The following is a 25,914-nucleotide window of genomic DNA, read 5'->3' as shown; positions in this document are numbered from 1 at the left end:
CAACTTTTTATTTTCTTTGTAATATACTTTGTTCTATTTTATGTGTTGAAAACCATGATTCTGAGAAGGGAGGGTTCCATAGACTTTACCAGGTTAATAAAGGGTACTTTAACACACACACACACACACACACAAAGAATCTCAGAACAAAATCATCTTTTAAAGTTCTTCTAGCTATCAATCCAGAGTCTCTGTCTTTTTCTAATCTTGTCACTGATCACTGCAGTGAGTTAACACTTTTTGACAGAGGATTTTTAAAAGGTGATCCACATTCAAGGTGAGTGCAAAAGACAAATGCATTCCTTGTCTACGCTACACATCCTTGTTCTATCTTAAAAGGCTGCTGTATATTCATTATCCTCTTTCCTTTTCACTTTTAATGTATTTCCATTCCAAGTGAATGTCAGGCCATGTTGTCCTAGAAGTGACATCTCAGTCAACTAAGTTGAATGCTAATGAACTGAAGGAATGAAGCCCTCAATTTCATTCACCCAAATTTGATTCAAGAAAATGCAACAAAAATAATCAGAATCCTCCAAATCACAGTTTACTAAATATTGTGTTAGAATGTCCTTTCCTTTTGAGAACCTTTACCTTATCAAAGGAAAAAAAAATTCTTAATCTGGAATTCAAAAATGGGTGTAATATGGTGCTCTGCTATTTTTATCTCTATCTCACATCAGTCCTCTTCAAGAGGAATTCTATGTAGTGTGTGTTCTATGTATTCTATACAATATTAAAATTATGTGACTCACAGAATCATTGATTAAATATTTTCTTTTTTTTCCTATTTTCATGCCTTTGCTCATTGTTCTCTATTTTTAACATGTCACCCCCCACATCCTCTTACAATATATTGTATGCTTAAATGTCCTTTAAGACTGAACTCCTATAATAAAAGCTTCCAAAATATTAGAGATATTTATAAATGGAATGAGCTTCCCTGGGAGGTTGTGTGTCCCTTCCTAAACCATGGAACTCTGGGAAATATAAATACCAGGAATGTGATAATCCACTTAGATGTAATGGAATATAGTAGAATGAACTCAGAGCTAAGATTCTGAGGTCTAGCTCTGCCATTTAATAAATGTGTGATATTGGGCAAGTCATTTCAGCTATTTTGCTTCTATTTTCTTATCTGGAATAAGGGGATTATAAGGACATACCTCTTGAAGTGGAAGCAAATTTAGAGAGCCTTTCACCCAAGTCTCTCATTTTACTAAGGGTTGTTATACTCTCAATAGCCTTTTGGGGGAAAGCCTGTTTTATTAGAATTTGTATCTTTGGGCCCTACACATAGTAGGTCCTTAATTATGTTTCATTGAATTGAAAGATCCTGTTGAACTCTTTCCAACTCTAAAACTTTCATTGCTTCATCTCTCTTGTAATCTTCAAATAATTAATGCCTAGCATCCTCCAGAAAAATTCACTGGTTTATCATTTTAATGCTAGGCAGAAAAGCTGTTACCACCTTGCCTTCTCTTGGTGGTATCATAGAGATGAAATAAATTGATAAGTATTTTTGACTTCCCCTAGAAAAAGCCCATTACATATATTTCAATAACACTTTCATTTGAAAGAAATTTGTTTGAATATTTGCTTGTTTGAAATTGAAAATAAAAAATAAGAGGAGGAAGCAGGTTGTTAGCAACAAAGTTAAAAACAATGCATTGATATGCAAATTATATTGAGTGTAGTACAGTAATTAGTAATTCAAATTACCTCAATGTCATTAAAATATCTAAGACAACTATTAAAAGTTATATTTCCTTTCATCCAACTTACATATTTTATATATATATATTTATAATATAATATTATAAATATATCATAATATATAATTGTATATGATATTACATATATTATTATATATCAAAAATAATATTATATATTTTTATATTATATGACATATTTTTATATATCATATATAATATTATATATATTTTTATATTATATGACATATATTATTATATATCATATATAATATTTTATATATATATATATTTTGTAAATTAGGATTGAAAGGGAGGCAGAGGCAACTTGTCCCTGTGAAAAGAGTACTAGCCTATAAGTCAGGAGCTCTGAGTTCAAATGCTCTGTTGGGTGGTGAGTGACTTTTCTCAGAATCTGGGTTTTCTCATCTACAAATATCACAATGGATATCAGCAACAAACAAGTAGGAACTCTTACCCCCATTTTTTGTCTTTAATACTTTGCTAATTGTACTGCGATAATTAATTTCTTTTATAATTATAGGTATTTTATTCTATGCAATTAGAAACTCTCTGAGGAGGTCATAGGTTCCACTAGTCTGACCATGGGACCCAAACTCAATGTTAAGAACCCCAAGTCTAGACCAGTCTAATTGCTATCTTAAGACCTTGTGGAACTCAGCAGGGTGGGGAGTTAGGATGAGGTGGTGCTGACCACTACTTCCACAGCTACAAGCCAGTCTAGGAGTAGTGTTACAACCAATGCTAGGAAAAGAATACTTTATTTGATGGTTCTCATGAGAAGTGGGTGTGCTCCTATGTGAGACACACACCAAACACAGACGTGAGAGTAAGTTTTGTAAGTTTAGTTTGGTTCTTTGCCCCACCTTTCAAGATTTGAATTAGTTGAATTTACAATCCAAATTACAACTGGTCAGATTTACAATCTGAGTTATAATTTTTTTGGATTTACAGTCTGAATTTACAACTTGTCAAATTTATAATTCAAGTTACAATTCTCATTCTCCATCCATTCCAGATGTTAGAAAATGGAAGCTGTCTCCCTCCCTGGGGTATGTTAGTTAATATGTATGAGGTCTATTAAGCATGTGTATTTGCAAAAAGCTTGTGTCCTGTCATTGATCCAAGCTGGTTTGAGCTAGTTTAAGTCTGGGCCCCCTTTATCAGGAGCTTTGTAATTTAGTTAGCGTGCCATGTCAAAGCATTCCACCTTTCTCCCTTCCTCCTGTTTTGACAATATCTGTGGAAACCTAACTTTTCATACTTCTTGCAAATACTCTAAGACATTCCTATTATTATATTCTACTTTCATATCTCAGGAAGGACCATTGTTAAGGACTCCCAATTTCCTGAGCCAGATTTCTTTCCAACTCTCCAACTAATAACTGGAGCAGTTTTAGAAAGTTGCCTGCAGCTAAATGGCTGGCCCAGTCACAGAGTAGGAAGTGCCAACTTGAAACCAGGACTTCTGAGATCAGCCCTCTGCTGACCACCCCATTGCAATCTTCTTCTTTTTAAGGAATTTTATTTTTTTCATGAAACTGTTCTCCATACGATATAGGAAGAATAATAATTTACACCACTTAGCTGATAGAGTATTTGTGAGGAAAGGGACTTTTAGACATTAAAAATCCAGAGAAATGGAAATTATTATTCACTCTGTCATAGTTTGTGATATATCCACAGAGAGCTCTTTTTAAACTGATTAAATATGTTAAGATAGTGTGCAAGCTCCCCAAGGCCTTGATCTTGCTTTTGTGTTTGTTTTTTTTTCTCAAGCTCCTGATGCCTGAATCAAAACATTAATCAATCATCAATACTTGTCAGATTCTGGGAATGGAGATACAAATAATTAAATAATTCTTACTCTTATGTAGGCATTTAAAGGGTGATTTATTGATTGATTATGGGGAAGTGACTACAGGTAGTTATACTACAGGTAGACATACAACAGGCAGAGCCAATATATAAATAGTATTCTCTAATTATACTGTGGCAGAAAAGCTGAGATGAGAAAGAACTCGAGTATATACCTCAATATGTCTCAGTTTTAAGGGCTACTGTTAACTGCAATGCCTTTTTTGTGAGAGGATTTCTCCACACTACATACAAGTAGAAGTATATTAAGTCAATTTTTTTCTTAAAAAATGGGTTCAATGGATATGAAGCAAATCTCAAAAGCTAAATGTTCCAACATCAACAATTTCTCAAAATGAAAGAACACTCTCCCCCAATATTCTTTAGTTTTAATGTATTTCTTTTAGCATCATTCCTTTAAAAATGTTTAAAAACCACACATATATTTACATAGGTCTATACATAAATCTGCACATAAATGTATACATACATATGTATATGCATTTATTCTCACATAGGTTTGTATTTAAAGACTATGTATTGACATGGTGCATAGAAAGCTGACCTAAGCCAGGAAGAGCTGGGTTCAAGATCTTCCTATGATACATATTGGCCATGTGACCCCAAGCATATCCTAGGAACTATTGCTAAAGCATTTGGGACTCATACTTAAAAAAAAAAAGCCCGTGCTTGAGCTCAATGAGCTTAGATTCTGTTATAGCACTTATGTGATCTTATGTTTTTCCAGAAAATTGAGGTTCAGGAACTCCCTCCAACTGGGCAATCATGGCCCTCTTTCGAGATAATTTCAGAACAGTGGAAAGAATAAAGACAACTCTGGATGTCTCAGTGTACATATTACATTTTTCCTTTTTCCTGCCATGTGACATCAGTTACTTGGTTGATAGATCACAGACACCCCTAATGAAGGAGCAGGGACAATCATTTAATGGTGACAATGACTCTTACCACCTAATCAGGGCTCAATACATGCTTATTAAATTGAATTAAATAACAACTTTATAGATCTTAGACAACAAATGACTTATATGTGTCAGGCTAAATATGGCTGTCTAACTTGTACAAGACAGTCAGTCAGTATACTAATTATAAGTCAGCTTTTTAGTGGCTTATAAAAGTGTGTTTCCTTAAAAGTTATTGACAAGGATAAATCTGCCATGGATAAAGGATTTATTGTTAGGGCAAATTTCATTGATTTTCAGAGTCTGGCTGTTGTTTTAGGCAAATTGATTGTGTCTGGTTTAGATATCCATGTAAGACTTTGTGTCTTATTTAAATAATTGATCAAAATTCCTATTTGTTCATAGTGTTTAATCTTCCACTGACTTGTGGTGCATGACAAAGATCTATGTTTGGGTAGAGCATTTCGTTTTTCTTTTTGTTTTGTTTTTAATAGTATTTTATTTTTCCAAATACATGCAAAGTTAATTTTCATCATTCACTTTTGCAAAATCTTATGTTCAAACTTTTCTCCCTCTCCTCTCCTCTCCTTTGTTTCCCTTTCCAAGATAGAAAGCAATCCAATAGAGGTTAAACATATGCAAGTTTTCTAAATAATTTCCATATTTGTCATGCTCCATGCTCCAAATCAGATTAAAAGGGAAAAAAAGAAACAAAGAAAAATAACAACAACAAAAAAAGTTGAAAATACTATACTAAGATCCACGATCAGTCTCCATAATTCTCTCTCTGGATGTAAATGACATTTTTCACCTCAAGTCTATTGAAATTGCCTTGAATCACTACATTGTTGAGAAGAGCCAAGTCCATCACAGTGGATCATCACACAATCTTGTTACTGTGTACAATGTTCTCTTGGTTCTGCTCATGTTACTCAGCCTCGGTTCATGTAAATCTTTCCAGGCTTTTCTAAAAGCACTCTGCTTATCATTTCCTATAGAACTTAATATTTCATCATATTTATATACCATAACTTATTCCAGCCCTTCCCCAATTGATAGGCAGCTACTCAATTTCCAGTTCCTTGTCACTACAAAAAGGGCTGCCACAAACATTTTGGCACATGAGGATTTTTTACCCTGTTTAATGATCTCTTTAGAATACAGACCCAGTAGAGAGGAGCATTACATTTTTGTGCCATTGTTGTTGTGTTTTCCTAAATGACTTCTCAGAAAGCAAGGAACTAAACTAATAATATAAAGCATGCTCTTACTTTTGTGTTTAGTGTGTGTCTCACCCAGAAGCACATCCATTTCTCATCAATTCAGTGAAGCTTTCATTCAGAAAGCCAAGATCAGATATTATTTTTAAATTTTTTGAATGGAAGTGAGAATAAGCCTACATGACCACTAGCACAGAGACAGATATCAGGATATCTATTTACTTGCATTTTTAAAATTATATTTGTACTTTCTTATTTCATTGTAATCCACTTGAACAACTTTTTATTAAGTATCTTAGAAGTTCTTGACACTGTGGTGCATATGGGAATAGCAAGATAAAACCATTTCCTTTCTTCAACAAGTTTACATTTAACTAGGACCATTTTGGCTGAAATTTAATTAGTTTAAAGAGGAATCAAAATGACATAAATCTGGAAAGACAACTTGGAGTCAAATCAAACTGAAATGAAAAGAAACATCACTTCTATGAGTAAAAAAAACCCTCAAATGTATGAGTGTTGATTTTTGAAGATATATTTGCATGATTCTCTTGCATAGCTGCTTTCATTTTCATTGGATTATCCTTTAATTCTTAAATAGGAAAAAAAAGTATCCCAAGTATTTTCATTGGGCACATAACAGGTATACATTTTAAATACATAAGATATAAAACCACAAAATTAAAACCTTCCCCTTTAGAAGTAAGAGCTAATATCACAGAAGATTTCTTTTTCAAAAAAGTAGTGGCAGCATCCTGCTACCAGCACATCAGAGAAAATTTATTTCTGGAGCATAAATATATTTGAAGCCTATTACTTAAATTATTAACCCACAATATTTACCCACAGTGTCAAGTTAACTGATTAAAACTGAATGTTATTATGTTAAAGGTCATCTAGTTCAGAGTTGTGAAAGAATCCAACCATTCTGGAGAACAATCTGGAATTATGCCCAAAAGTTATCAAAATGTGCATACCCTTTGACCCAGACATACTACTACTGGGCTTATATCCCAAGGAACTACTAAAGAAGGGAAAGGGACCTGTATGTGCCAAAATGTTTGTGGCAGCCCTTTTCATAGTGGCTAGAAGCTGGAAAATGAATGGATGTCCATCAATTGGAGAATGGTTGGGTAAACTATGGTATATGAATGTTATGGAATATTATTGTTCTATAAGAAATGACCAACAGGAGAAATACAGAGAGGCTTGGAGAGACTTACATCAATTGATGCTGAGTGAAACAAGCAGAACCAGAAGATCATTATACACTTCAACAATGATACTGTACGAGGATGTATGCTGATGGAAGTGGATTTCTTCAACATAGAGAAGAGCTAATCCAATTCTAATTGATTAATAATGGACAGAATCAGCTACATCCAGAAAAGGAACACTGGGAAATAAACTGTTATTTTTACCTTCTGAATCCAATTCTTCCTGTGCAACAAGAAATTCGGTTCTACACACATATATTGTATCTAGAATATATTGTAATATATTTAACATGTATAAGACTGCCTGCCATCTGGGGGAGGGGGTTGGGGGAGGAAGGGAAAAAATCTGAACAGAAGTAAGTGCAAGGGATAATGTTATAAAAAATTACCCATGCATATGTACTGTCAAAAAAAAGTTATAATTATAAAATAAAATAAAAATTAAAAAAAATTAAAAATAAAAGAAGGAAACATTTTCTTTTTTTTTTATTATTATATATATATTTTATAATATTATCCCTTGTATTCATTTTTCCAAATTACCCCCCCTCCCTCTATTCCCTCCCCCCGACGACAGGCAATACCATACATTTTACATGTGTTACAATATAGTCTAAGTACAATACATGTGTGTGAATATCATTTTCTTGTTGCACAATAAACATTAGAATCCGAAGGTACATGCAACCTGGGCAGACAGATATTAGTGCTAACAATTTACATTCGCTTCCCAGTGTTCCTTCTCTGGGTATAGTTATTTCTGTCCATCATTGATCAACTGGAAGTGAGTTGGATCTTCTTTATGTTGAAGATTTCCACTTCCATCAGAATACATCCTCATACAGTATTGTTGTTGAAGTGTACAGCGATCTTCTGGTTCTGCTCATTTCACTCAGCATCAGTTGACCTAAGTCTCTCCAGGCCTCTCTGTATTCCTCCTGCTGGTCATTTCTTACAGAGCAATAATATTCCATAACCTTCATATACCACAATTTACCCAACCATTCTCCAACTGATGGACATCCATTCATCTTCCAGTTTCTAGCTACAACAAAAAGAGCTGCCACAAACATTTTGGCAAATATATGTCTCTTTCCGCTCTTTAGTATTTCTTTGGGATATAATCCCAGTAGTAGCGCTGCTGGGTCAAAGGGTATGCACAGTTTGATAACTTTTTGGGCATAATTCCAGATTGCTCTCCAGAATGGCTGGATTCTTTCACAACTCCACCAGCAATGTATCAGTGTCCCAATTTCCCCACATCCCCTCCAACATTTGTCATTATTTGTTCCTGTCATCTTAGCCAATCTGACAGGTGTGTAGTGGTATCTCAGAGTGGTCTTAATTTGCATTTCTCTGATCAGTAGTGATTTGGAACACTCTTTCATGTGAGTGGATATAGTTTCAATTTCTTCCTCTGAGAATTGTCTGTTCATATCCTTTGACCATTTATCAATTGGAGAATGGTTCGGTTTCTTATAAATTATGGTCAGTTCTCTATATATTTTGGAAATGAGACCTTTGTCAGAACCTTTGTTTTTAAAAATATTTTCCCAATTTGTTACTTCCCTTCTAATCTTGTTTGCATTAGTATTATTTGTACAGAAACTTTTTAGTTTGATGTAATCAAAATCTTCTATTTTGTGATCAATAATGATCTCTAGTTCTCCTCTGGTCATAAATTCAGAAGGAAACATTTTCAAAAAAAAAAAAAAGGTCATCTAGTTCAATCCTCTTATTGCTAGATGAATAAACTGAAGCCTGAAGGGGAAAATGATTTGCCAAGGTAACAAATATAAGGAATGGGAATGATGACAAGATAAGAATCCATGTCCCCGAAGTCTAAAAGCAGAATTCTTTCCTCTAGGCTTAGAATTTCAAGATGTATCTAGACAAAAATTCTTCCTATAAGTGACATCCATTCTTTACTTTAAGGTATATATTGAAACAAAACTAATTTCTCTTCCAGGTGGCCCATTCCAGCTTTGTCCAACTATGATCATTGGAATATTTGGTAAGAGTAAATTGAAATGTCTTCATTTTTTTTTACCCCCTGTTTTTTGTCCTTTCCTCCAGGGACAAGTGGAATAAGTCTATTTCCTTTTTCACAGGCTAAACTTTCAAATGTATCCTATTCTCCAACCTATTCTCCCAAGTATGTTTTCTAGGTGGAACAATTTTATTTCCTTCTGTTGATCTTTGCATTTCTTGGTCACTAGTAACTATTCCTTTCTAATTATGACCTGGAGGAAAAGGGCATACAAAATTGGCAAGTCATCTTGTCATATGTGGACATTTGGGAACACAATTACGTAATTCTGTTTTACCTCTGGTAGACCTTTTCTTCTCTTCTTCTGAGAGAATGATGGTGAGTCAAGGAGACTGAGAGGCAGTTGCTGTTTTCTGACTTCCCCACTCAGAGACCATTGTATTGTCTGATCTCTCTCCTCTTCCCTCTGCCTCCAATTTATTTCATTCCCAGTCCATAAGCAACACCTGTGTCAGTAAAGGCTATAAAGCTTTCAGCTGTGGAGTCTCTTGAAGAATTGACCTGCCCCTTACAGTGCACTTAGGCATGGTCCTTAACAATAGGGGGTAGATTAAAGGAAGAGAGGGGATATAAATTCTCAAGAAGGTTGTAAGTCTCTAATTTTCATGAGTGGGATATTATCATGGTGGTTTCAGGGAGATGAGAAATAGCAGTTCCCAACTATGTTGGTGAGAGTAACAGCCTACTATTCTTGCTTTGATGGTAGGCATATATATATATATATATATATATATATATATATATATATATATATATATATATATATATATATGTGTGTGTGTGTGTGTGTTTGTGTGTGTATGTATATATGTGTGTGTATACATATATATGCATATATAGCATATATAGTATGAATATATTTGTGTATATATATGTGTGCCTGTACATGTATTTACATATATATATGCATATCTTTGCGTATATATGCATATAAATATACATATATATAAACATTGTATCTATACGATACATATTTACCTTTGAGATTCTCTACTTTTTAGTATTTATCAACTCTCTAAAATGTCTTTTTAAGTAATTATGAATATATTTTAATACTCATTACTTTTGTGCTATTAATGCAGTACTATACATTTTTGGTCCAATACATCTATACATATTCATTTATTTATTTGTTTGTTTGTTTACCTTTAAGATAAATAAATGAATTTGCATTAATACTCACACCCACATACATGCAGAACTAGATCTCAGGGAATTATTCTAAGATATCATAGCACAGAATATAAAAATGTGAAATGCTTCACTAATTAGGATAATAAATGAAGAAGATGATTATAGGTTTCAATCACTTCAGTTACTATGAAATAAGAAAATGTCAAATGACTTTTTTCTTTACAATTAATAACAATATATGTTTATGTAAAGAAGTTTCCTTTGACATGAAATTAATTTATAAAGAAGCAAAAGCCATAGATAGTTTTCTTATAGAAAATAGAAAATATAGATTGCAATTACAAGGTTCATTATAAATTAAATGCAGCTTAATTTTTAAAAAACAAGAATGGCAGTAAGGCTCCCTGAAAAAGTAAAGTTGAAATTAGAAAATGTTGAGAATGACAAAAATATAACAGAATGAGAAAAGGGAAAAAAATTAATGAAAATATAAAAATGATCACTTTTCATATCCCTCAAAAATCAAAGCAAATTTATGAAGTTAAAAGTAACACAAGAAAAAAGAGAAAATGTGTTATGAGATTTACTCCTATAAAAATACATGAAATAAAGGTTCTAGGGGATGGAGCCTAATCAACTTGATAATATCACAGGGATATGAGACTTGGCTTTCGAGTTCCATTGATGTGATGATTATGTCTATTGGTACCTCACTAAGAGAGTTAAACCACTAATGGTAGTCTTAAAATAGTCAGGTCTAAAACCACTTAGTTACAAACATTTTTAGATCATACCAGGCACCATGCTGAATTCTGGAGACCTATAGAGGAGTAAAATACAGTTCCTGTCCTCAAGCAGCTCACAATTGGGGAAGACAACACAAAAACAGAAGCTGAAAAGCAGGGAGGGATGGAGTATATTAAATCAATCACTTTCAATATTAATCATTTCCCAATCCTACCAAATGCTTGTGGCCCTTCAAATTATCTTGCATTAACTAGTTTATATACTTTTGCATTTATTCTCTTTATTTTCATCCTTTATAAATGTATACACACATTTGTCTTCATTGTTAAAACTTAAGCTTCTTTAAAGTGAAAATTTTCCTTCTGTGTATTTGTATACCATAGAAACATTTTAAAAATATAGATTGATTGATTGCTGGACCAAGAAAGCAAAATCAGGAATAACAGAAAAAAAAGTTATAAAGAAATTAATTTATACTTGATATCAGCAAAGCAAAGCAAGACAAGCAAACAATTTCTTAACATTTAGTGTTAGCCAAAATTTGAATATATTTCCTTGGGAAATAATTGGTTTTCCCCATGAAATCTATACTAAGAGTGAAAGGACTAATTGTCAAGAAGGGATCTTTTTTTTTTCTTTTTCATATAAATTTTTTAAAATAATAGGTTTTGATTTTCAAAATATATACAAAGATATTTTTCAAAATTCACACTTGCAAAACCTTGTGTTCCAATTTTTTCTCTCTTCCCACTCCTTCCCCTAGACATCAAGTAACCCAATATATATTAAACATGTGAGATTCTTTTATACATATTTATATAATTATCATGATGCACAAGAAAAATCAGATCAAAAGGGGAGAAAATGAAAAAAAAGAAAACAAAAATTGTGAAAATACTATATTGTGATCCACATTCAGTGGATCCTCAGCCCTCTCTCTGGATGCAGATGGCTCTCTTCATCACATGTCTATTGGAATTGTCCTGAATCACTTCATTGTTGAAAAGAGCTACGTCCATCAGAATTGATCAACACATAATCTTGTTGTTATTACATATATTGTTCTTTTGGTTCTATAACTTCACTTAGCATCAGTTCATGTAAGTCTCTCCAGGCTTTTCTGAAATCATCCTGCTCAGCATTTCTTATAGAACAATAATTTTCTAAAACACTCATCTACCATAATTTGTTCAGTCATCCAATGACTAATGGGCAAATATTTTTGAGAATTTGTATTTCTCTGACCAATAGTGATTTAGAGCATTTTTCATATGACTAGAAATGCTTTTAATTTCTGAATCTGACCATTTATCAATTGAACAAAGGCTTGTATACTTATAAATTTGAGTCAATTCTCTCTATATTTTAAAATTGAGGACTTTATTAGAACCCTTGGATGTAAATTTTCCCCCCAATTTTTCTGTTTCCCTTCCAATCTTGTCTAAATTGGTTTGGCTTGTACAAACCTTTTTAACTGAATATAAGCAAAATTATTCACTTTGCATTCCATAATGTATTCTAGTTCTTCTTTGGCCATAAATTCCTTCCTTCTCCACATTACCCATGAGCATGTGATATTCTTCCAGTTGTTTACATCTGACTTTATTTGTGTGGAAAGGTTTTTGTAATTATGTTCATATACTTCCTGATTTTGCCTTGGCAGGTAGACTACCAAATATTTTATGTTATCTACAGTTATTTTAAATGGAATTTCTCTTTGTATCTCTTGTTGTTGGACTTTATTAGTAACATATAGAAATGCTGATGATTTATGTGGATTTTTTTGTATCCTGCAACTTTGCTAAAGTCAATTGTTTTGAAGAATTTTTAGTTGATTCTCTAGAATACTCTAAGTATACCATCATATTATCTCCAAAGAGTAATATTTTAGTTCAGTGTGATTTCTGCTAGTTTGGTTGTTGATATAGTCAATTGTTTTGTTTTGTTTATTAAATAGTTTTCTTACTTTAAATTTTATTAATTTTCTCTTATTTTCAGAATTACAAATTTAGTACTTCATTGGGAGTTTTAAATTTTTTTCTAGCTTTTTAGTAACATGTCCAATTCATTGAGCTTTTCTTTCTCAATTTCATGGGAGTAAGCATCTAGAGACATAAAATTTCATCATCTGTAAAATGAGATGAAGAAGGAAATGGCAAAGCACTCCAGAATCTTTACCAAGAAAACTCAAAAAGGTGAAAGACCTGAACAACAACACGGCTTCCTATTTAATTCCAGCATCTCTCTTTTCCAATCTAATCTTACAGCTGCCAAAATAATCTTCCAAAGGCACAGTCTGACTATGTCACTTCTCTGCCCTCAAATCATTAGTCATTTTCTTTTGTCTGTAGGACAAAATATAGATTCCTCAGAATGACACATGTGATAGAACTAATCCATCTTTCTGGCCTTATACCATATAACTTCCCTTCAACCAGTCTTCAGTGTGATCAAATTGTCCTGTTGGTCCTGTGCTGAAAAAGTCATTGAATCCATGGGCTCGTGTGAGATCATAAAGGGAGGGAGCATAGAGAGCTCTCCTCCAAACTGGATACTTCCTTTTCCATCTTTCTACTTTTGCCTTCGATTGTTCCTAATGCTTAGCATTTGCTTCCTCCTTATCTGTGGCTCCCTGAAGCATGATTTTTTTTTTCAAGATTAATCTTTGATGTTACCCTCATGTAAGCTGTTTTGCTCAATCCACTGCCAACCCCCCTTCTGCCTCCAGTACTCTGTTCCTCTTCAAATGAACTTTACTTATCTAAGTCTGTTGTATTCATAAGACAGAAAATGCTTTGTTTTTGTCTTTGTAACCACAGTGTAGCGTGGTGCCATACAGAGATAGGGAAGAAGTTAAGACATGTTTGTGGAATTAGATAGAATTGATCCTGATTTTGAAAGGAGCAGCCAGAATGTCTTTCTTCCCTTTAAGCTTTAAACTACAAAATAACACCACTTGGAAAGTCAATGATTGCTATAATTCAGTCACCAGCTATTCAGGGTATTTCTTTGGGATAGATTCATGCTTTCAAAAGCATCGATGCAGTCAAAAAATACAAAGGTTTGGCAAGGGCATCTGGCTTAGAAAAGCAACAATTGTTGGCAGAAGAAAAATCACAATTAATTAAGAGCCATCAGAAAGGGCCCTTCTGGAGCATGATTGCACAGGATTTCTCACTAGAATTGGTACTTAGCAGCGACAAGCACTACTTCCTGTGATGGGAAAGATGGACAGTTATAAGTAACTCTTTTGTTCATGTCTGTATTTCTTTATTGTTTCTATATCTTGAATATCAAGCCATTATGAGAGAATTTTGATAGGATAACTTCCCCCATCTTCCACTGGACAACTTTCTTATCTTAAGTGCATTCATTTTGTCTTTTTAGAAGTTTTTCTCTTTGAAATAATCAATTTATTCATTTTACTTCTGGCAATTGTCTCTACTACTTGCTTAATACATCTCCTAGAAGAATTTGGAAATACCCAAAGGGCCACAAAACCACTCACCTTCTTATTCAGCAGCATCACCCTTAGAAAGAGATCACAAAAGAGGGGAAAGAACCCACAGAAGCAAAAATGTCTGCTGCAGTTCTCACAGTGGCAAGAAACTGGAAACTGAATGAATATATATGAATGAAATGGAATACCATTGTAACTCAATTTTGAAAATGGCAGAGTCCAGCGTCATGGAAAATGCCCTATTTTGAAGGATCAGAGTTCATATTCCTGTTCTGTTACTTAGAGCTTGGAAAATCACTTCATTGCCTAGCCCAGGATAACACTAATAAACTCTAAGGCTTCTTTACAGTTTTAAATGCTATAGATAGATAGATAGATTAAATAAGTTGATGGAATTATAAATAACAACCATATAATCATGGCTGAAAATACACAAATTAGTCAGAAATACAAAGGGACAGAACAATTAATTTATTTTGTCCTCCAATCCCAGAGGACTCATGATGAAAAATGCTCTCTGTCTCTAGACAAAGAAGTGATATTTTCTGAATGCAGACTGAAGCATGCTATTTTTTACTTTCTTTCTCTTTCTTCCTCTCTTTCTTTTCAAATCTTCTTGTACAATATGATGAACATAGAAATATTTCACGTGACTGCCCACATATTTCTTATATCAGGGAAAGAGGGGGAATAATTGAATTTGGAACTCAAAACTTAAAACATATCAAATGTTAAAAATGCTTCTTTCATATAATTGGGTAAAATAATATTTAAAATTTTATTTAGCCCTCACAACAAAATGTTAGAAATGACTGTAGGAAATATCAAACCTTCTTTCTAGATAAAAAAAAAAAAAAAACTGAGGTTCAGAAAAGGGCAAGCAATTTATCAAGGATCAGAAATGTCAGACATGAGGTGTGAGCTCAAGCCTGTCTTGAATTTCCTGCTTTGCAAAATGAGAGAATTGAGGTAAATGGTTAGGGAGTCTCTTCTAGCTCTGCATCTATGATGTAAGTACTTTCTTCCCTCAGCCTTAGTTTATTTATTTATAAAGTGAGGGGTTGCTTCTAAAGGGTTAAAGGACTTCTGAAATTTCTTCTAAGGCTCAAACTATGATCCCATGATGAAGTTATCCTTCCTTGCAACCAGTCTAGTGTTCACTGCCCTTCACTACAGGGTCACTGATTCCATATCTCAGCATATATGACCCAGATCAAAACACATTATTTTTCTTCCTGAATCTTATTTTTGTTAGATTAAAAATTTTGTCTTGAAAAAAGACTTCCTTTATCATGGCAGTAGCATGAAACTGGCTATAGTGCTTTGTCTGGAGACAGAGAACTTGGGTTCAAATCCACTCCAATGCTTGTTTGTCAAATTGAGCAAATCTTTTAATATTAGTCCCTAGGTCTCAATTTAAGCTTGAATAAAAGAGATTGGGCTAGTTGGCCTTCAGAGTCCCTTTCAGCTCTTGTTCTCTAATCCTTTGTGATTCTGTGTGCCTGGGTAATTATTCATTTTATCAATCATGCTAGCAATAATTAATAAAGGGGATCATTGGTACTCTCAAAGGCCAAGGACTTCTTAGGGAACCCTTTCAGTGCTTATATGCCATTGGAAGAGTGAGTGTTCTTGAGGGTGAAAATCAACTCTGATTGATTAAGAAGTGCTGTGTCTACTCAAATCTCCCAGACAGATTCTTCTTCCTGTAGAGAACCGTTGTCTCCAGGAAGTTGCCGTTAACTCTTGTCCAGAGAAGTGACTTCTCTTCCTGCAGAGAGCCCCGTCAGGCCTGATGTAATGCAGAGACTTCTCCTCTTCCTGGAGTGCTGTCCTCCAGCCCTTGTCCTTTCCCAGTCCAGACTGCTTTCCAAGCTCAATGTTGCCTCTTTTTATCCTCCCAGAGAATGGGCGTGGGATAATGCAAGGGGTTCTGGGAAGAACCACTTCAACCAATGAGCTTGCTCCTTCTAGGATTCCTAAGGTGTAAACTCCCTTTACAGGTCTGAGCCAGAGAACTTTCAAGTCAACCTGAGTTCTCACCTTGTAATTGTCCAGACAACCTGAATTCTCACCTAGTAATCCTAACAAAGACGTAATGAGAAGAACATAATAATGAGAGGTAGATCTGTTCTAATGAGGGTCTGGGGGACTGAACTCTGATCACTCAGCTTTGATCAAAGAGATTTATCTACATTCTCATCATCATCTTGTAACTTAAGAGTTTTTTAACCCAGAAATGCTGAGGAAAACACAATGGGCCAGCAGGAATTCACCTGAACAAAAATCTCTTTACCTTTTGAAAAGATGGGAATTTTCCTTCTTGTTATCAATCCTGCAGTTCAGATGTTTTGTAAATAACCTATAGAAGCTTATTTCTGAAAGAAATAGAAAAGGGGGAAAACCTTAGTCCTAATTCAATAATTGGTTATTTAATATGAGAAAAATGAGAATTCTATTTCTGATCCTATCATTGGGTTGTGTTCTCCATGAGATCAAGGACTGGATTAGCTTGATTTTGGATTTGCTTAGCTTCTAATCCAGGATTTTGCTCCTAAAACAAAGAGGTCTTTGGCGATCTGCCCAACCACTGCACCCACTAATTGTGGTTGGTGATGCCAAAATTACACACTTGGTTCTCCAGAACTCAGAAAGATTAGATAGAACCCCTTTTATGATCAATACTTGCTGCAGAGCTAGAATGTATTTTTTCTCTTTTAAAGAACGATGAAGGTGGCTTGGAAGCCAACTGGAAACTGTATGTATTATAATAGATTATACATGCACACACATATATACACATATATTTGTAAATATATATATATAGATATATATTATACATATGTAATATATATATTTACTTCTGCCACACATACCCCACTTCCTGTAATTTTGGTGGATTAATTTTCCTAGTTAAGTTCAAAGACCTTTAGAATTTTCTAAGCAGAGATATTACACTTAATTGTCACCTCCTTCTCTTCAGTTTAAATGGTGTTTCCAAATGATATGGATTATTTCTTGCTATCTATAACTTGTTTCTTTCTGATCATAGAAAAGCCATGGGGGAAAAAGTGATATTTTATGTTCTGTGGTGAATAAATGTCACCAAAGTAGATTCTAGCTTTTCCAGTGAGAGTTGTGTTCTATTTATAATTCTCCCATTTACATATCACTGAAAGTTGATAATCAGCATAAATGCTGCCTTCAGAATTCTGTCCTGATTCAAATAGAAGCTTGACATACAACCCCCCTCCCTGATAAAGAAAGCATTCAAACTAGGAAAGGCTGAGCTCAGCCTCCACTCATACGAGAAAAATTAAATTGACAAGACTTAGAATTCATAGGTTGAAAAGACCTTATAGATCATTTTACCCAACACCCTCACTTTTATAGATGGGAAGACTGAGACCCATGAATTGTGAAAGACTTTGTTTTTTTTTTTTTTTTGAAAATTAATTTATTTCAAACAAATACAAAATTGGAAAAAATAAACAATGCCATGCACACAGCAAAAAAGAGAGAGGATTCAAAAGATAAAATAATGAATTTCTATTTCTAAAAAGTCTACATAATAAATGTTACACATTGTATTCAGTGCTGTCCATCTTTTCTTTTTGTTTCTTTTTTTATTTATTGAACTAAATACATAAGAAGAAAGAGAATAGAAAAAAGAGAAACAGAAAAGGAAACTAAAACAATAAGAACAAAATAAAACAAAACATTAGTATGTGCCCAGCAGAACATCAAGGAGGATTCAAAATATATAACAATAAATTTCCATTTCAATAAAGCATATTTGATAATAGAAGAAATTATATTTAGGAGTGTCCATCTTTGCTTTCTTGTGGGTTATTCTTTTGTTTTCTGCAGAGTATTTTTCACTTTATTTTTTCCCCTTTCATTCTGTCTACTACCCTCAAGCAGGCTATAGTTAAGCATAGATATATGTATATATACAAATACACAACCATGATATAGATAGATAGATAGATAGAATGTATTCACACATTCTCACACACACCCACAGACCCATTCATATATGCATGTGACCTATATATACATATACATGGACCAAAATGAACATATACCCCCATATACACAGATACATTTATATGCATATGCATTTACCCATATATAAATATACATCTAAAACAATAATAATTTGGCTGACATATAATGTAGATTTCTCTCTTGATTGAATCTTTAAGTTTAACTCTGTTTAAGATCAATGATTGCTAGTCCTACTTTTCTTTTTCCATAAATTCTACTTATACTTAATGTAATGCTTTTTGTGTATCTCTTATTTCTATCTCTGCTAACTCTTCTACTTTAATTCTGCTCCTTAAGCCTTGCTATGACTTAACCTCCTCTTCTCTTCTCTTCTCCCCCATCTTTTTCTTCCTTCCTTATCCTATTCCCATTAATCTACACCCCTTATTCCACTCGAATTAATCTAAACACCTTTCTGTACCATCACTTTATTTTATGCTATCCTTTCCATTCTCTTTATCTCTTTCCTATAATCTATACACCTTGCCCCACTACCATTACTCAACATACCCTTCCTGTACTCACAGGCAAATGGCACCTTATCCTTTATCCCTTTCCCCTTAACCCATATATATTGTCCCATTGCCATAAATCTATATATCCTTTTATACCCCACATTATCCTATTTCTTCTTTCCATCCTCTCCCCTTTATTTCTTTATAGATTTTGGATAGTGCTATACCCTTGATGGTGTAAATGTAGTGTTGCTTATTTAACCCTTCCTGATTTAATTAGGTTATCAGAACACCTCCTCTTTTTAATGGCTCATTGTCTATTCTTTCTGTATACCTCATTTGTATAACAATTATTATTTTTACCTTTTCCTACACAGTTTTGCTTTTTAAAGTCAAATCATACTCAACCCTGTCCCAATTTTTCTTTTGAGCTACTCAATTAGTGAAACCAATCTTAAACATATGGTATCTATATCTGTGTTAAAAACACAAACGATTTGTCAATGTTAAATTACTTGAAAGTAATTTCTAATACTGGCTCTTGCTTGCAAAATTTTCTATTAAGTTAGGGTTTGGTCGAAAGACCTGAAAATCTGCAAGTTCATTGAATGTTTATTTTTTTTTCATTCAATATTATGGATAATTTTACTGGATATGATATTTTTGGTCACAGGCCTACTTTTTTTGGTTGCCAGTATATATGATTCCTGTGGTCTTTTATTATGATTGTTGATAAGTCCTGTACAATTCTAATTGTAGTTCCAGCATATTTGAATTTTTTTTCTTGTTTCTTGAAAATTTATATTTTATATTTGGAGGTTTCAAAATATGGCAATAATATTTGTATGCATTTTCCACAAAGAATTTCTTTAAGGTGGAGATGAGTTTTTTTTTTTTTTTTTTGATATCTACTTTCCCATCATGTTTTATAACCCCAGGACAACTTTTCTTGGATTATTTCTTGCATTATTATATCAAGGTTCTTTTTTTGGTCACAGCTGTCAGGTAGTCCAATTATTCTTATTTTTTTCTCTTCTTGATCTGTTTTCTAGATCTGTCACTTTTCTTATAAGACGTTTCACATTCTGTTCTATTTTTTCATTTTTTACATTTTGTTTTGTTATTTCTTGATCTCTTATTGATGGGGGTTGAGGTCTCTTTAAGATTCCTTTCTAATTTCCCAACCCATGGCTGATTCACAAATCCTGGTCAAAGGAACCCTTTGAATATCTGGGCCCAGCCCCCACTATCAGCTCAGCTTCCCCCAAACCTCACCTGATCTGAGCTAACTGAAAAGCCCGCCAAGAATTTAGGGGTACCACCCATCATCTTCTAGGTATAAAAGAAATGAACCAGAGCACTCTCATTGCAGGAGCCCTCCCAGCCAACACATGTTATCCTTCCAGCCATGTAAGGGTTCCTGCCCGCCCAGTGGCCACCTTTGGCCCTGGCATCTTTCTAACTGAACTTTACTTCCAAATTTCTACAATAAACCTTTAATTTATCAATCTAGGTTTTTGGGCCTGTAAATTCATTTTACAGGGGACACTGCACCTCATGGGATTATCTATGTACCGAGAAATGGGGTTTCCCCTTTCCTTTCCCTCATCATTATCAGTTCACTGGATTCCCTTTCTTCAATTCTAATTTTCAAAGAATTATTTTCTTCTTTAAGATTTTCTAAATGCTTAACTTGTATTGCTCTTTGGGTAGAAGAGTTTTGTTTTTTTGTTTGTTTGTTTGTTTTTGTTTTTTTTTAACTTCACTCTTTTTCTGAAGATGCACCCCAGTCTGCTATATTCCTGTAGTACCTTTCTAAAGTTGCCTTTGCCTTTATCTGCTTATTTTAAAAAATTATGGCAGCTTGTTAGAGTAATCACTTCTAGTTGTGGGGTGGTCCTCCTTTAGTTCTTCCTCTAGCCTGGCATCCCAAACCAAGAATTCCACCTTCCCATAGCCAGCAGCTTCACTGAATGTGCAAATAGCTTCTCACTTAAGGCTGCAAACCAGCACAGCTGGAACTGAAATTCTTTATCTGCATACACTCTCTCCATCTTCCTATATGCAGAGAACTGACTCTTCACATTGTCTGGGAGGTAAAATTTCTTGTGGCTGGGAAGAGAGTATCTCCCAACCCAGCTAGCCCCAGGCCTTGCTGCTTGCTGTTTTAGTGGAACTAGCCTGATGGTGTTTACACTTCCCAGGGGCCCAACTTGGGTCTTTAGGGGCCTCAGTTTCCTTATTTGTAAATTGAGATTATTGTTCTAGATAATCCCCTAAAATTTTTATTTGGCATTAAATCCATGGGCTTTTTCTTTCAGTCTCTAAAAGAAATGTAACTGGTGTTTCTTTGGAACACACACACACACACACACACATACATGAAGAAGAGACCCTAAAACTCTAAAACTCCTTGAAGGAGAACATCTCTTTCAGCTCTGCCTCAGTGAGGGACTCCACTCAATGAGGAAAACAAGACAAATAGTTTTATTCTGTTATTTAGGTGGGGTTGGGTCAGTCCTGAGCAAAAGAATTCCAACCCTATTGAATTAAAGAGACTCATTCAATTCTATTCAAATTACAGCTCAAGCTGTAGATGAGGCAACTTGGGACTCCTCCCATGAGCCCCCTTCAGCTTGTAGCCAAAGCTCTTATTATAAAAGAGCCAATCTAAAATCCTCTCTTTGCAGAGGTTCTAGACATACCGTGCTATGCCATGCTATGCCAAGGAAGCCTCTGCCCACTGGAATAATATTCTTTTCCACTGTTATCCTTTCTTTATCCTCACCTATGTCCCTAATGAGACTTTATGCCTTAAAGGCATTTCTAACCTGTCAGGATTTCTAATCTTACTTCCCAATCCCTATAATAATTTTTTTTTTTATCAATCTAGGTTTTTGGGTCTGTAAATTCCTTTACAGAGAATCCCTGCACCACCAGAAGGTGGTTCCCCAAAACTCTCTATCCTTGTGCTGAATCCTAAGGGGTGCAGGGAAGCCAAACCTCTCCATTTGGTGCCCTGAACCCCAAACTTGCCACTAAATCATTTATCCTCCCTGACTCTAATCTCATTTTGGCTCCCTAAATCTAGACCTTATTATTTGGTTCCCTACAAAAGGGAACCCCAAAACCTAAACATTATCATAGTTTGGTTCCTATGCTGCGAACCCCCAAAACTAGACTTCACCTCATCATATTCACATATATACATGTACACACATGTATATATACATATATGCACATATGTATATACATGTACACACGTGTATATATACATATATGCACATATGTATACATATGTATGTGTGTATGTGTGTACATATACATGTATGTATATATTTTAAACTATAGGAAAACGGAGCTTTAAAATAAATACAAGAGGAAAGCTATAATTAGAGAAAACCTTGAAATGCTCTCCCAAGTGATCCGTGAGATGTCAAATCATGCCCTTTGTTGACCCTTCTCAATCCAAGGCTTCTCTACTTTTCTTCTCAAGAAGAGATTTCTTCTTTCCCTTTGATATATGTAAAAGAAAGTCTCCTCTAATTCCTCTTCATCTCTGGAACAATAGACATTGAATGTCTATTACATCTATTTACATCTTACAAGGAACTTTGGACCTCTTGCAATAAGAAAGAAAATTAAAGTGATTTCCTGATAAAATATCACAAACAACAAGAAAGTCAGTCTGTGGGGACAAGTGCATTCCAAAACTAGGAATAATGCTTATAAGACCCAATCAGTAAGTTGAGTCAGATTGCCAAAGACTTTAAATGTCAAACAGAAGAGTTTGTACTTGACCCTAGTGAATAACTGAGAATCATAGGACTTCATTGTTCCGGAGACTCATGATAACGATATTAATAGAAGAATGTATGTACTGCTTGTTATAAATTATTTCAAATGTATGATCTATGCAGGGGTTCTCAAACTACAGCCTGCGGGCCACATGTGGCCTGCTGAGGACATTTATGCAGCCCGCTGGGTTATGGCAAATAGGCTGAGGGGCAGAGACAAGTGTGAGCTTTTGTTTTTACTATAGTCCGGCCTCCAACAGTCTGAGGGACAGTGAACTGGCCCCCTATTGAAAAAGTTTGAGGACCACTGATTGGATCAGCAAAAGTTTTGGGAGAGTGACTGGAAGCATATTAATATTCTTTTAAGTTTAACTGAAAATATTAAGAAAGCAATGTTTATTTTTCTAAAGTCTTTTCCAGTCTTTTTCTTATATAAAAGTGATCAAAAAGAGAAGTGAAGTGCCCTCTCACTCCCAAATGGCTTAAGGGCATCAGCCAAGTCTACTTAAGTTCTTTGTCTCCTCTATCCTTTGAAGGGAAGAGGATTCTGTTCCATTTCAAGGAGGTATTCTCTTTTCCTTTTGAAAGGATGGGAGTAGTGGGTCTCCAAGAATCTTTGAGGAGAATGTTCAAAGAAAGAATTGACTGATTTTAAGAGTTTGTGGAACTATTATTCACTTTGAAGTAGAAGAATGTGAACCTCACACTGTATTTTATCATTCTGTGACCTTTTCCTGGTACAAGATTCCTAATAATGTTATTTATTTTTTTTTCTAATAATGTTATTTGAAATAATCTTTTGTTAGAGACTGCCCAAGCTCATGACCGGATTCTGAGAGTTGGCAAACTCATTTCTCTGTGTTTAAAATGCCCGGATTATTAAATTAACAAGAAATAATTTGGGATAGAATTGCTAAAAAATGCAGATTATAGTATTATTTTGTTTTCCTTTTGCTGGGATTGAGGTACAGCATAGCAAATGATGAGAGTGAGTGTAGACACCAAGTAAATGTTGAGGTTTGGAATGTGATATTGGGATTTAGTCCTGTGAAGAATTCATAATGGCTTTTTTCTTAGACAAAAGGTTTATTTATAAAAAGAGGTTATAGTCAAAATGAAGAGATGAAATAGATACCAGAAATTGTAAGTATGAAATAGATTTAGGAGAGTATAGAACTAGCAAGAAAAGGGGTTTTAATAATTAACAATGGAAAAGATAAGTTCCCTAATGGAACTTAACAATTAACTGAGAGAAAGGGATTACTACCTGAAGTGGTAGTATATCAGTGACTGGCAGGCTAAATCCATTGAGGAGTTTAGCCCCCTAAATTTTTAGTTAGCTATAAGAAGGAGAAAGACACCATGAGATATGGAGGAGGGAGGGAGAATGCCACAAGGCAGAACTCTGTGAAGACCAACCCAAAAGGGATTCATTCAGCAAAGATGGCTTGAGTCATGGGCAGATTTATGGTGAGAATTTAACCCCAGGGGTTTGACATTTGATTGGATATAGTAATACTGGGTTACTGAAGACGTCCTCAGGAGGTGAACTGTAAAATTGACCTGAGTCTCATCAATGCCCTTTCTTGCTAGCCTCCAGGTAGCTGTAATCTTAACAGTACTTCAGATTTTCTCTGCCAACTCCAGGACCTTCCACTTAGGCAATAAAAGTATTATTCATTTTTATTTTACAGATGAAGAAACTGAGGATCCGGAAGCAACTTCTTCAAGGTCACTTTGTTATGAAATTTCAAACCCAAGTTTTCTAAATCCCAGAACATCTAAGATGGGGACTTGGATTCTCCTGAATCATATCCAGGTTCCTATCATCAGGAGGCATCTGTAAATGAAGACAGGGATTGGAAATAGCACAGATATTCCTTATGGCTTGTTCATAGCTCAGCACCAAAGTGAGGTGAATGTGGTCATGAATCAGTTCCCACCAGAAGTTTACATATAAGACCTCAGAAAAAAGACCCCAGATCCTGGGTGGCTAGGGGACAGTTTTTGTCTTTCCCCTAGTGAATTCCTAACTATCTTTGGGAACTCAGTCTCTCAGTCAATGGAATAATAACAAAAACAACAATAATGTAAAGAAATACACCTTTAAAACACTTGAGAATTCTGCCCAAAGCATCAAACAATGGTGACTACAAAGGTTAAAATAAAAGCTAGACATCCCACTTCTTGCTAGATGATTGAAATGAGCTCAAGAAATAGAATGAAATTGGTATTCTCCAAGAGAGCATTTACTGATTCACCCAGGAGGATATTGCATCTTTGTTGGAAAACAAGGCTTCTACTAAAGAAGGAGGGGGTAGAAAGTTAGTGGAAAGGGATTAAGATGCAAAAATAGTCATTTAAAGCAAAGAAGAAAAACAAATAAGCGCAGAGACACAATTTTATCATTCTTACTAAATTTAACATTTGTTTTACAACTATATCTAAATATTTATACATATGCATGTATATATGCTTGCATGTACCTCTAACCATCTCTCTCTCTGTCTCTCTGTCTCTGTCTCTCTCTCTCTCTCTCTCTATATATATATATATATATATGTATATGTATATACATATATATACACACATATATGTATATACACATACACACATTTTATATATATGTAAATTTATGTGTGTATATATTGAGTATAATGAAGTACCATGGTATAGAATACAGAGATTGTTTTGAACATCAGGAATTCCTATATTGAAGTCTCACATTTGACACATCCTGGATATGAAACCTTCAAAAGATCATTTCTGCTCTCTAAGATTATAAATTGCAGAGCTGGAGCCCACCTCGCTCAATAAAAGTAGTTTCCTGTCTTGGAAGTTTTCTGCCAATAAAATCACAGATTTATTCTCAATCTTTCTTTGGAATTGATATCGTATTCCAAGTAGTCCAGGCTTCCCTAAGGATGTTTTAACATGGAGCTGCCCTTGAGGGGCCTTTGAGTTATCTGTCCAACGTGGATCTACTTCTAGAGGAAACCTCCTTTGCTTGGACACCTGCATCTCTAAGCCATTTGCTCTTTCTTCTGATTATGCTTTTTGGGGATTCCTATTTACTGTGCTCAGAATGGAGAACATGAACTTGTGAGAGAGGAAGAATTCCTCCTTGCCCTGCTCTCTCTCTTTTAACCCAGTTCCAAGAAATAATTGGTTCTGTTCCATGTCATTTAGTTTCCTTGTTTTCAGGTGCCAGCAGCAATCTCTGTAGTCTTCACAGCTCTGTGGAGTTGAAGCTATCGAGACCGTGGACCAA

This window comes from Sminthopsis crassicaudata, chromosome 4 (assembly GCF_048593235.1).
Source record: "Sminthopsis crassicaudata isolate SCR6 chromosome 4, ASM4859323v1, whole genome shotgun sequence".
NCBI classification, from domain to species: domain Eukaryota; kingdom Metazoa; phylum Chordata; class Mammalia; order Dasyuromorphia; family Dasyuridae; genus Sminthopsis; species Sminthopsis crassicaudata.
Note: the sequence above shows the minus strand (reverse complement) of the source record.